The following is a 14449-nucleotide window of genomic DNA, read 5'->3' on the forward strand; positions in this document are numbered from 1 at the left end:
CCACTTTCCCCAGCTTTCTGAGATACAGAAGGGAGTGGGAACTCGTGGCCCACCCGAGGTTATCAGATTACGTATCCCAACAGCCCCAGCACCCAGCACAGTCAATGGTCAAGGATGATGGGAGTTGTAATCCAGCAACAGGTTCACCATCCTTAAGAGGGCAACCAACTTGCCTATTCAGCATTTCTGTGTTTGCCACTTAAGATCTCCCTTGAAAACCATGATAGCAGAATGGAAGTTGGTGTTCATGTTCAGGGCACAATTCTACATTTCATGCTCCAACCCTAACTCGAGCCCTGCATCCGTTTTCCATAATGATGACATGGGGATCCTTTGGCCCTCCAGCAGTGTGGAACTATAGCTCCCATCAGCCCCAGCAAGCGTGGCCAATGGCTAGGGACGATGGAAGTTGTAGTGCAGCAATAGCTGGAGGGCCAAAGGTTTCCCACACAGGCCATAATGTGAGGAATCCCCTCGATCACTGATATGTCACAATGTAATGTGGCATGCATGGTTACAACAAATTCTTCACTTGAAAGTCAAATCCCAGTGCCTGTTCAAGGATGGGGTTGGGGGAACTAAAGCAATAATAACAATAACAACAACAATAACAACAATAAACATTTATATCCCATTTTTCCCTCACAGAGCTCAAGGTGACATGCATGGTTCTGCTCTTTCTCCATTTTATCCTCACAACAACCCTGTGAGGTAGGTTATGCTGAGAGATGGGGAAACCTGCTGGCCCAGATTTTGCTGGACTATAGCAACTCCCGTCATTCCTGATCATTGACCATGCTAGGCAGGGCAGATGGGAGTTGGAGACAAACAACATCTTAAACATTGTGCTTAACAGCACAGTTCTAACCGTATATGCTCAGGAGAAAGTCCCACTGCATTCAATGGAGTTACTCCCAGGCAAGTAGGTTAGAACTGTAGCGTTAACCAGCACCGTACTAGCATGATAAGGCGCTCTTCTCCCAGCCTAACCCTCCCCCTCACCACTGAAATATGAAGGACTGAAATATGAAGGACAACGGTGGTGGTCTGCTCCCTCTCAGAGGCAGGATGCTTCTCAGTACCAGAACCACAGGAGGAGAGAGTGCTTGTGGTACTCAGGTCCTGCTAAGGAGCTTCCCATAGGCATCTGGTTGGCCACTAGCCTAGATGGGCCACTGACCTGATCCAGCAGGGCTTTTCTTAGGTAAAGGTTTGTTGTAAAGGTTACTGAATCACATGGGTAAAGTATTAGAATGGGGACATAAATATTATTGCTACCTAGGCTAAGGGGCAGCTGGTAGCTCCATGTCAGCCAGGCAGTGGAACCCACTTAAGGTTAGAAAAATGAGAAGCTGAAATCGACAGATTTGTCAGTCCTTGCCTGGAACACCCCAAACCCTTTCCTAGGAGAAATGGGAGTCATGGGCAAGCTGTCTTTCAGGAATGCTGGCCCACCATTATTGACTTTCTAGCTGAAGCTCTTGGATACATTTTAAAAGTACTCTAGTAAGCCCAGCAGTCCCTGGTGCAAAGTTTGTTATTGAACTTGGGCTACAACCTCCAGAGCAATCCAAATCCAGGCTGGACAGTGGTGAAGTATGATGGAGTGATGCACGCCAGCTGGGTTAGAAGGCTGTTCCAGGCTATGCTGGAGTTGGTGTAGGAATTGGGTCAAGTAACAGCGGCAGGACCAGTTTTGGATCTCAGACCAGCTCAGCCCTTCCCCTGGCCTGCCCTCAAATGCCGTGGTTTGGGGACTTCCGTGAGCTGCCACCAGCGTGAAGCCAACCAGTTGTATTTCTGTCTGCCTGCGCATTCAGTCTGCAGAACAGGGAGTTCTATCCTGGCAGAGCTGTTCTGTGCTGGACAGAGGGGAATCTCCAGCCCATCCAACCCCCTCCTCCAGCGCAGCAGATCAGGGTTTAGATTACAAGATCTGAACAGGGTGGTTTACAACAGATGCTGTTGGAGGTCACGGATTCATAGGGTTGCCATAGGTCGTAATTGACTTGAAGGCACATAATACACACAGAGGATGGTCTGACCACTTCAGGCTGCAAGTGGGAACTCTATGCCAAATAAAAATTGGGAAATTACATATACCTGCATATAGAAAACTACAATGTTAACTAACATTTGCAGGAAGGGATTCTGAGGAACTGAGACAAATAGTGGTAACGAGAGAGGAAGTTCTAAGCTTAATGGACAATATAAAAACTGACAAATCACCGGGCCCGGATGGCATCCACCCGAGAGTTCTCAAAGAACTCAAAGGTGAAATTGCTGATCTGCTAACTAAAATATGTAACTTGTCCCTTGGGTCCTCCTCCGTGCCTGAGGACTGGAAAGTGGCAAATGTAACGCCAATCTTCAAAAAGGGATCCAGAGGGGATCCTGGAAATTACAGGCCAGTTAGCTTAACTTCTGTCCCTGGAAAACTGGTAGCAAGTATTATTAAAGCTAGATTAACTAAGCACATAGAAGAACAAGCCTTGCTGAAGCAGAGCCAGCATGGCTTCTGCAAGGGAAAGTCCTGTCTCAGTAACCTATTAGAATTCTTTGAGAGTGTCAACAAGCATATAGATAGAGGTGATCCAGTGGACATAGTGTACTTAGACTTTCAAAAAGCGTTTGACAAGGTTCCTCACCAAAGGCTTCTGAGGAAGCTTAGCAGTCATGGAATAAGATGAGAGGTCCTCTTGTGGATAAGGAATTGGTTAAGAAGCAGAAAGCAGAGAGTAGGAATAAACGGACAGTTCTCCCAATGGAGGGCTGTAGAAAGTGGAGTCCCTCAAGGATCGGTATTGGGACCTGTACTTTTCAACTTGTTCATTAATGACCTAGAATTAGGAGTGAGCAGTGAAGTGGCCAAGTTTGCTGACGACACTAAATTGTTCAGGGTTGTTAAAACAAAAAGGGATTGTGAAGAGCTCCAAAAAGACCTCTCCAAACTGAGTGAATGGGCAGAAAAATGGCAAATGCAATTCAATATAAACAAGTGTAAAATTATGCATATTGGAGCAAAAAGTCTTAATTTCACATATACACTCATGGGGTCTGAACTGGCGGTGACTGACCAGGAGAGAGACCTCGGGGTTGTAGTGGACAGCACGATGAAAATGTCGACCCAGTGTGCGGCAGCTGTGAAAAAGGCAAATTCCATGCTAGCGATCATTAGGAAAGGTATTGAAAATAAAACAGCCAATATCATAATGCCGTTGTATAAATCTATGGTGCGGCCGCATTTGGAATACTGTGTACAGTTCTGGTCGCCTCATCTCAAAAAGGATATTATAGAGTTGGAAAAGGTTCAGAAGAGGGCAACCAGAATGATCAAGGGGATGGAGCGACTCCCTTACAAGGAAAGGTTGCAGCATTTGGGGCTTTTTAGTTTAGAGAAAAGGCGGGTCAGAGGAGACATGATAGAAGTGTATAAAATTATGCATGGCATTGAGAAAGTGGATAGAGAAAAGTTCTTCTCCCTCTCTCATAATACTAGAACTCGTGGACATTCAAAGAAGCTGAATGTTGGAAGATTCAGGACAGACAAAAGGAAGTACTTCTTTACTCAGCGCATAGTTAAACTATGGAATTTGCTCCTACAAGATGCAGAAATGGCCACCAGCTTGGATGGCTTTAAAAGAAGATTAGACAAATTCATGGAGGACAGGGCTATCAATGGCTACTAGCCATGATGGCTGTGCTGTGCCACCCTAGTCAGAGGCAGCATGCTTCTGAAAACCAGTTGCCGGAAGCCTCAGGAGGGGAGAGTGTTCTTGCACTCGGGTCCTGCTTGCGGGCTTTCCCCACACCTGGTTGGCCACTGTGAGAACAGGATGCTGGACTAGATGGGCCACTGGCCTGATCCAGCAGGCTCTTCTTATGTTCTTATGTTCTTATGTACTTTTAAAAAGTAATAAATTACAGTTACAGTTACATGGCCCCCAAAAAGTAATCATTACTGTTACAATTACAATTGTTCTGAAAGTAACTGATTACTTTACTTTTACTCAAAAGTAATTGCTACAATTACATTTTAGTTACTTAAAAAAATTGCCTACAAGGTGCTGGCCTTGGCTGCTGCACATCTTACTAGCCTAAAACAACATTAAAAATAAGCACACACACACACAGAGGGTAGTAGAATATATTTTTATCCATACGATTAACAGAATGGCATAACAGAATCTCACATCCCCTCACCCCACCCCCAGCAATGATGATACCCCAACACACATATTTTTTGTATATATATATTGCCTCCAGCTCTTTTCTCCTTCCACTCCTGTCAATTTTTAAACAATTGTTTTCTCCACCCCGTCTCACTCTCCACCTCCTCCCTCGTTGCCTCTTAAGCACCCACAGAGCATGAAGGAAGAACAACGCTGCACAGAAGCCCAATTTGAAGCACATGATTTTTATTCACAAATCAGAGGAGCAGAAGACTTCCCCTGCTCCCCCCCCCAAGTAATGCACAAAAGTAATGCTGGAAACATTACAATTACTCCTCAAAAGTAATGAAGTTACTACTCATTCTATTACCAGCAAAATGTAATGAAGTTACCCACTCGTTACTCAAAAAAAGTAATAAATTACAAGTAATTCATTACTTGTAACTAGTTACTTCCAGGCTCTGCTAGGATTTGTTTAGTAAATTATCAGTTATATGTAGAGGTGGGGAAATCTGCATATTTCAGCTTCTCACTTTTCCAGTCTTAAGTTCAGATCTCTACATTTCCAAATCAATTTGCAATTTTGGTGTTGTTTTTAAAAGTCCTCATGAAAATTAACCAGTAATTCTAATATGTAAATTTTGTGTGCAGTATTGCCTAATGGACACAGTTTTTCCAAAGCATATTTCCGTAACATTGTGATTTTCCTTAATATAAAGCATTCTTGTTTGTTATATTAGTGAAAATAATGCATTTTTATGGACTCTTTACCTTAGTGTATGCATTTTTATACATGTGACTTGGCTGGAGAACTGCATTGCAAAATTCAGAGAAGTGCACATTTTGAAGGATGGCTGTGTTTCAATTTGTACATTGTTTTGGAAAGTGCAAATTAAGTAGATTTACTTTTGAAGGTGAATGTGGAGAACTTCTGTTCAAGGTTGTCTGTTACACACAGAGAGAGAGAAAGAGAGAGAGAGTCACCCAGCATTCTGTGGCCATTAAGCATATACTCTCTTCACTGCGCTGTCTTGGGTATTCCCCACCAGCATTTTTTTTTAAGTACTTCTACAGACCTTGGGGTTCCCCCCAGTTCTGCCAATTCCTTCCTCTTGTGCATGGATAGGGCCGTTTCGGCTACATACCTCTTGGCACTCACAGCTTGAACATCAGAAAAAGAGAGGATTATCTTTTTATTCTGATATGCTTAAAAGGCACTTTAATTGAAGTGTTGGCAGATATATTTTCATGTAATCAACTGAACACTGATTATCCTGTTAACAGGCATATTAATCAACCCTTCAGCCCAAATGGAAATGGAAATTAAGCAACTCATGCAGATAATAAATTTGGTTACGTCGCTGGAGCCCTGTTGACACAGATTTCGGAGGGTTCTCTATACCATTAGTGACACTCCTTTGTTGCAGATTACCCTTGGTCTCCACATCCATCGACAAAAATCACCACTTTCTCCTGCCCCAATCGTCCTCTCCCACAGCTCAGATCTCCAAGTTTTAAAGCCTCCGAGGTGATCCACACTAGAGCACCAAGCTGCATCATGAACTGGGCTCCCAACCTATGTAATCAACAGATTTTTTTACCTTGCAAAACATCCCCAGGGGACTGAGCATTAAGATAAGAAAAGGGTTCCAGTAAGCATGGCCTGTCATAAATAGCTGCCCAGATGAGGATAGGATAAACCCCCCAAACTGCTTCCAGCCTCCAAAGCCCTCTCCAGCCTATTTGTTTTTGTTATGGGACCACAGTCATGGCCCTATAATGTTAAGAGTGAGACAGATCACACCCCACCATTATAATGCTCTCTGACACCCCTTCAAAATAGAGGACTGTCCTCTGTAATAAATGACTTCAAAAAAGGAACTTCTCCCAAATGAGGGGATTGGCAAAAAGAAAGTTGAAAGGCAAAGTCCAGAGGGTCAAATCATGCCAATATGCTTGGAAGCTGTTTAAAAACACAATATGGAAAGCTCAACTGGAGTGTATAGATCAGAAAAGGTACCACCAGGGCCAAGAGGATGCCAGCGTGGTTAATGAGCAGAGTCAAGAAGGCTTCCTTCTAAAAATGGAAGTCTTGTCCAAATGAGGAGAATAGAAAGGAACACAAACTCTGGCAAAAGAAACACAAGAAGATGATAAAGGATGCTAAAAAGGAATGTGAGGATTATGTTACTAAAACATAAAAGCCAACAGCAAAAAATTATTTAAATGCATTCAAACCAGGAAACCATCCAGGGTGGTTAGACCTTTGGATGACAAGGGAGTCAAAGATGTGCTAAAGCAGGATAAGGAGACTGCAGAAAAGCTAAATGGATTTTTTTTGGCATCTGTCTTCACAGTGGAGGATACAGGGGAGATCTCTGCGCCTGAACTAACTTTTGCAGAGAGTCTGAGGAACTGAGGCGAATACTGGTGATGAGAGATGAATTTGTAAGCTTAATAGATAAAATAAAAACTGACAAATTGTGGATGCAGATCACATCCACCCAAGAGTTTTCAAAGAACTCAAATGTGAAAATGCTGATCTTCTAACAAAAATATATAACTTTCCCCTCAAATCTGCCTCCATACCTGAGAACTGGAAAGTGGCCGTTGTAACACCATTCTTTAAAAAGGGATCCAGGGGGGATCCTGGAAATTACAGGCCAGTTAGCTTAATGTCTATCATGGGAAAACTGGTAGACAGTATTGTTAAAGATAAAATATCCAAGCATATAGAAAAACGAGCCTTGGTGTAGCAGAGCCAGCAATGGATTTCTGCAAGGGTAAATCCTGTCTCACTAACCTATTAAAGTTCTTTGATAGTATCAATAAGCATATTGACAGAAGTGATCCAGTGGACATAGTGTGCTTGGACTTTCAAAAAGCTTTCGACAAGGTACCTCACCAAGGACTCCTGAATAAGCTTAGCAGTCATGGAATACAAGGAGAGGTCCTCTTGTGGATAAGGAACTGGCTAGGAAACAGAAAGCAGAGAAGAGGAATAAATGGACAGTTCTCCCAACAAAGGGATGTAGAAAGTAGAGTCCCACAAGGACCAGTATTGGGACCTGTGCTTTTTAACTTGTTCGTAAATGATCTAGAGTTAGGGATGAGAAGTGAGGTGGCCAAGTTTGCTGATGATACTTAATTGTTCAGGGTTGTTAAAACAAAAAGCGATTGTGAAGAGCTCCAAAAGGACCTCTGCAAACTGAGTGACTGGGGGGTAAAATGGCAAATGCAATTCAATGTAAACAAGTGTAAAGTTATGCATATTGGAGCAAAAAACCTTAGTTTCACATATACGCTCATGGGGTCTGAACTGGCGGTGACCGACCAGGAGAGAGACCTCGGGGTTGTAGTGGACAGCACGATGAAAATGTCGACCCAGTGTGCGGCAGCTGTGAAAAAGGCAAATTCCATGCTAGCGATCATTAGGAAAGGTATTGAAAATAAAACAGCCGATATCATAATGCCGTTGTATAATTCTATGGTGCTTAGTTAATCTAGCTTTAATCATACTTTCTACCAATTTTCTAGGGACAGAAGTTAAGCTAACTGGCCTGTAATTTCCGGGATCCCCTCTGGATCCCTTTTTGAATATTGGCGTTACATTTGCCACTTTCCAGTCCTCAGGCACGGAGGAGGACCCGAGGGACAAGTTACATATTTTAGTTAGCAGATCAGCAATTTCACATTTGAGTTCTTTGAGAACTCTCGGGTGGATGCCATCCGGTCCCGGTGATTTGTCAGTTTTTATATTGTCCATTAAGCTTAGAACTTCCTCTCTCGTTACCACTATTTGTCTCAGTTCCTCAGAATCCCTTCCTGCAAATGTTAGTTCAGGTTCAAGGATCTGCCCTATATCTTCCACTGTGAAGACAGATGCAAAGAATTCATTTAGCTTCTCTGCAATCTCTAAAAGATTAGAGACTAAAGACTAAAAGCTTTAGGGGAAGAAATTTGGAGTCCAAGTGATCAGAAGATGTAAGCAGTCTACAAACCTTGAAACCACCACCACAAAAGTTTCCTGCACTTTCTCAGATGTTTATGGGACCCCAGATGGCTTCTCCCAAGCGTTCTAAAAGATTTTGAGCCCTATGTAAGACTTTACCAAACAAGTCAACCTCAGACTTAGATGTTCTGTTAATAACCATGGACTTCCCATGGTGAGCCTGGACTTCTTTACTTCAGTCTGTCATTCTACCATAGGGACAAGGACCACATGCACCTGAACATAGAAGAATCCCCTTGCAGGAGCAGAATTAAAGGTTTCAAGTCAGAAGAAGCTTTTCCAAGATGTTTACACCAATTCTGCTAGGTCTTCTTCAACCAAAACTCAAGAAACACATTGGACTTTTCTCTGCCACCCTGGGAGCTAGAAGCCTAGCTGACAGGTTTTGCTATGAAAGCTGTGGATGCCAAATCACACCCCTGACTCCAGCTCCTCTCTTTGCGTTACTAGCTCACAGATATAAAATGCATCCAGATAATTTGATAACCATCTGAATGGCAAGACAGACGGCTGACCACCTGAGCTAAAATATGTGTTCTTCATTGCTATCCTCATTGCTGATATGGATTTAAGGAAAAGACTGAAACAGCCTGTAGCAAAATCTTGCTATACATGAGAGTCTTCTGTCAATGCAGCTATTTCTCCCTTTGGGTCCTTCTGCAAAGATCAAATGATGGAAGTCTGGGGCATTTTGAGATAAGCACCCAAAATGATTCAAATTCTTTGCTCAGAGACTCGGTCCCCGGGTGCTTTAAGCTTTAGACTGGAAATTTCCAAAGAATGACCTCTTGTGAAATTCGCTGTCTGTAGTGGCCTTGACACTTTGCACACAGCTGTTCCTCAGTATCTCTCAAACTATGTCTATGATGGATACCTTGCAAGTTCTACTACTTGATATTAGTTCTGAGCATAGGCGGTTGGTGGCTCCAAGTCAGTGGGGCAGTGGAATCTGCTCCGGGGTTTAGTTTGAACTTTAAAGGAGCTATCCAAGGTACTGAATCACCTCAGGCAAATTCTTGAAAGTTTGGACTAAAACCCGGATTAGATTCCACTGCCCCACTGATATGGAGCCACCAGTTGCTGCTGGTCTTGAGGTTCAAATCTACCTGGAAGTTGGATCTTCTCTGAAAACCTTTACCCTGTGAATTCCAGACAGGAAAGGGCTGGTTGTGATTAAGGATAGAGAAATCTACAAATGTCGGTTTCTCTTAGAATCTAATTTTTCCAATCTTAAATTCAGTTCTCAGCATTTCTGTATCACTTTGCAATTTTTTAAAATGAAGTCCTCACAAAAAATATAATCAGTATTTTAGTACACATTTCTCTTAAGATACACATTTTTGTGTGCAATGTTTCCTAATACAATGGATTTTTGTAAGATTTTCACTTAATAGATCCATTTTTATGCACACTTCCCCCTAATAGGCACATTTTTTGTACACTTTGGTTGGTTGAAGAATTACATCACAGAATTTGGAAAACTGACTTTTTGAAGATTAACTGGATTATGCTTTGTGTATTGCTTCAGGATGTGCAGATTCTAACTGAACTTCTCCCCTACCATCTAGGTGAGAAGCTAGATACTGATGTGTGAGAAAGGCATGCTTTGCACATTTGAAACCTTAGCCATAGCTCAGTGGTAGAACATCTGCTTGGCATGCAGAAGGCCCCAGGTTCAATCCCCGCTGGCATCTCCAGGTTGGACTGGGAAAGCCTTCCTGCCTGAAACCCTGGAGAGCTGCTGCCAGCCAGTGTGGACAAATCTGAGGTGGATGGACCATTGGCAGATCCCCATGTCCCTATAAAGGCGTTCCATAGTTGGCACTTCTGTTTATATTTGCATCCACTCTTTGAGTGAAATAAAACTGTCAGGAGAAAGCACACATGGGAGGACTGAGAGAGATCCCCCAGAGAGCTGCTGCCAGTCAATGTAGACATAACTGAGCAAAATGGGCCGGTGGTCTGACTCACCTTAATCCTATGGACCTAAAATGTGATGGTGGATCCCAGTAGAAAATGATTGCTCGGCAGGCAGAGCCAACTGTACTGCAGACTGGGCTTCTAAGCAACTTTCTGAGGGCCGCCGACTAGTGGTGGACGGGGCCAGAGGCAAACTTCGACATAGGCCAGTTTCTATACCCCCACCTCTCTCTATCCTCTGTCCAGACAGACAAGAGGCATTACCAGAGCTCAAGGGCACATTCCAGCAAACTGGGCAACAAATACTCAGGGAAGGTGCGAAGCAGAGCCAGTGAGGGCTGTGGCCTGTGGAGAGTTCTGAGTGCCAGAGAGAAAGGCCTGGAGGCAGTTCACCCCTGGGCCGGAGGTTTCCCACCACTGATCTATTGCATCGCACTGAGGTAACATGTTTTAGTCCAAACATTCAAGGAACTGTCCAAGGTGCTGAAGCCTGGACTAAAACCCGGAGCGGATTCCACTGCCCCACTGGCATGGGAGCCGCCAGTCTCTCCACTGGCTCCCAGTTGTTCCTTTGCTAGAACATGGCATGCTTCCAGCTGCTAATTTATCCCCTTTCAATCCCCCCCATTCATTACCTCTCCCGCTGAAATAAATCACCTTAAATTAAATTTATGTCCCATCTTCATATCCTACCAGGTAAACCAAATCACTCCCCCCACCCCGCAACTCAATTTCCTCTGGATTCATTAAACACCCAGACAACTTTGTCACAGGAACCTAGGAAGCTGCCTATTTATACTAAGCCAGACCATTGGTCCATGTACCTCAGTACTGTCTACTCTGACTGGCAATGGCTCTCCAGGGTTTTGGACAAGGAATCTTTCCCAGAACTACTGGAGATGCCACCAGGGATTGAACCTGGGACCTTCTGCATGCAAAGCAGAAGCTCTACCACTGAGCTACGGCCCTTCCCCAGGCTGTAGCAATAGCGTTGTCCTCAGGGCGGGGACCTATCCTCTGTAAAGCCGAATGAACAGTGATGGTGCCAAATGAATGAACAACCACTAGCTTCTTTCCTCCATGGATTATTTTGCCATTTAGAACTCAATGTGGCCATCCAACGAAGCTGAATAGAAGAACGTAAGACAAATGCTGCTGGATCTGTTCAGTGGCCCATCTAGTCCAGTATCCTGTTCTCACAGTAGCAAATCAGATGCCCCAATGGGAAGCCCACAAGCAGATTCAGGACAAAAGAAAGTGCTTCTTCACACAGCATGCAGTTAAACTATGGAATTCCTTCCCAAAAGATGACGCCCATGAACCTGGATGGCTTTCAAACAGGATTAGACAAATTCATGGGGGATGAGGCTATCAATGGCTACTAGCCATGGTGGCTATGCTTGGCCTCCAGGATTAGAGCCAGTATGCCTCTTTGAATATCGGTTACTGGGAACTCACAAGTTGGGAGAGAGCTCTGGCACGCAGGTGCTACTGGTGGGCTTCCTATGGGCATCTGGTTGGCCACTGTAAGAACATGGTGCTGGACTAGATTGATCCAGCTGCAGGGCTCCCCTGATGTATTTATGGATCAACAAGGCAACTGGGACCTCAATCTGGCAAGCAGAAACTACCCACCTCTCATGAAACGTGGCTGGCCATCAGCTTTTAGCCATCCAAGGTAAATTGGCTCCTTCCTTCTCCAGCATGGCGGGAGTGGGAGGAGGTATCCCATAATAGCAGAGCATGCAATGTTTGGCAGAGCATGCAAACTGTACACAGGCTTTCTGGAGAACTTTCTCTAGGATGGCACCCTGTTGGACATGATAGTACTTGTACAGCACAACTGCTATGGAAAATCTAAGTATCATTTAGAATTCTAAATTAAATTACAAAATATATAATTTTTAAATTTGCAGCACCCACTACCACAACAGCTATGTAACCAATAAGGTGACAGGCTGGGAACAATATTAAATAAATAAATAAGTAAATATTTTATTTCTGAGTCGCCTATCTGGCCGGGTTAACGGCCACTGTAGGCGACGTACATCATAGGATAAAATACAACATATAAAATACCAACAGATAACCCAAGAAACCTCAACTATAATGAGCTAAAACCACCCACAACTATAACAAAATAAGACTAGCCCACCCCAGGAAGCTTGTATTCAACTAAGTCCTACTCAAAGTAGACCCATTTAAATGAATGAACCTAAATTAGGCTGCACTCACCCTTACTTGGGAGTAAGGCCCTCTGAACCCAATGGAGCTTACTTCTGAATAGACACGTATGGGATTGCAGCCTGTCTATTAACTTCAATAGGTCTACTCTGAGTAGGACTAGCACTGCAGACCACTTGTTATAGTTTGGACAAACTGTGTCAAAAACATTTGCCTGCCCTAAAATTGCATCTCATACTTGCCATCTGAGACGGGGCCTTCAGACAACTTCATTATCGCACCAGCAAAATGCTCCAGATCACTCAAATGAGTGAGCCAAGCTGCAGTATGCCGGAATGGGAAGGAGAGAGAACAAGGAAGGCTGGAGCATCTAAAAATCCATCTACCTGGTGTCTCCAAGGGAAATGGCTTTGCGGGGGCATGACACCATAGCCACTCCCATCTCCACTAAATGTTAATTTCATTTATCTAATTAATCTCTGTCCATTTATATCCAGCCATCCTTTGCTGAGTGTATGCAGGCATGCCCATAACTGATTAAATGAAGGGATACAAAGCAGCAACAGTGTAAAATAAAGTAGACTTTGATTGTCCCAGTCATACTCCCCTGGAGAGGCCAAGCTACCACAGAAAAGGACCCCTCCCCCATGCACATCCTCCATACTTCAGACTATAAAGCCATGGGGGCAGAGCATCTGCTTTGAGAGCAGAAGGTCCCAGTTTCAATCCCCAGCATCTCCAGGTAGGGCTGGGAGAGACTCCTGTCTGAAATCTTTGAGAGTGACTGCCAGTCAGAGTAGACAATACTGAACTAGTTGCTAGATGAACCAAAAGTCTGACTCAATATATGACAACTTCCTATGTTCACGGAGTCCAGCTCCCATCATCCCTGACCATCATCCCTGACATGCTGGCTGAGGCTGATGGGAGCTGGAGTCCAAGAACACCTAGGGGGTGGCATGTTCCAGAGCCCCACTTCAGAGGGACACAGAAGGGAGCCTCCATCAGGCCTGTAGCTTGGGGGGGAAATGGGGGTGCCCCCCAAGCTGTGCATCACCCCCCCTGATTTTGGGGGGAAATTGTCTTATTTTTATTTTGTGACATGGCGGCCAATGACAACTTCCAGTTAAAGAATGACAGCTTGCTTTAAGAACAGGAGCAATTTAAGAATGGGACCCTCTGAAAAATTCTGTGAATAAGGCACGTGCACAACAAAAGCCTCCTCTGGAAGAGCCCTCAAAAGTCTGCTCACTCAAGACTTTCCCTGACTGAGTGTGGATGGCAAAGGATGAAAACAGCCCTAGAGCAGTAGAAATATTATACTAGATCAATAGAAATACTGCTGTGTACACTACGGTTTGCTAGCTTGCTGGCTACCTAGGCTGTAACTCAGGCATAAGGTTCTGATTTTCCCAATATGTACAGCTCAGCATGAGGCTCTTTCAGGGTTTGTGGACAGAAAAATCAACCCAGCAACCGGTAAAAAAAAAAAATTCCAGCTGCTTTCCAAAATTAGTTTCCAATTGGTTAGTTAATCCCTTATATAGCATCCAATTAAAAAGCTTTTCTTTGATTGCCCAATGGGAAGGAAAATCTAAGGCCAGGGAACAAAACTAGAAGGAAGGACTCTCAACGAGAATTTAACAAACACACCCTAAAGTATTTATTTTCTCTCTACCCTTCCCTAATCTTGCAGTATGGACAAGTTTGTTTTTCAGGTGCAATCTAAAACTGAGACACCAAATGCAGCAGCAAAGCCAAGCTCAGGAGCTCACTGTCTTTACCAAAGTAGTTCAGTTCATGAAGAATCAGGTGACAAGGGACTGCAGCTACAGGCAAAGGCAAGCGTTTGAGTCTGGTGTTCCTGAGACAGTTCAACCGATTAAACTTCATTCATGTAATGTAACACCCTCTCTGAGTGGAGGAGGAGTGAGGGGGAAGGTCACAGCCTGTCCCTTTCCCTGTCCTGGCCCTCACATCCTCTCCACCAGTGGAGTGGTGGTGGTGGCTGGTGCTATGTGCCTCTCCCCCTCCCAATGCCCCATCCAGAAATGTGGCTGCCCCCCCCACAAGGAAAGATGCCTACGGGATTAAATACTCCAGCCCAACTATTGCCTGCCAGAATACCTTCTGCAACTTTGAGAGGCTCTTTGTAGACCAA

The 14449-nt window shown here is 44.1% G+C and overlaps 1 protein-coding gene and 1 non-coding gene across 2 annotated transcripts in view; both read right to left on the reverse strand.

Annotated features, from left to right (window-relative positions):
- WNT3A (Wnt family member 3A) overlaps nucleotides 1–14449 on the reverse strand; it is a 113759-nt gene that overhangs the window by 76929 nt on the left and 22381 nt on the right. The window lies entirely within an intron of this gene.
- On the reverse strand, nucleotides 11002–11072 carry TRNAA-UGC (transfer RNA alanine (anticodon UGC)). Its single transcript has one exon. It is a non-coding gene; the product is annotated as a tRNA-Ala (tRNA).

Source organism: Rhineura floridana, chromosome 10 (genome assembly GCF_030035675.1).
Source record: "Rhineura floridana isolate rRhiFlo1 chromosome 10, rRhiFlo1.hap2, whole genome shotgun sequence".
Taxonomy (NCBI): domain Eukaryota; kingdom Metazoa; phylum Chordata; class Lepidosauria; order Squamata; family Rhineuridae; genus Rhineura; species Rhineura floridana.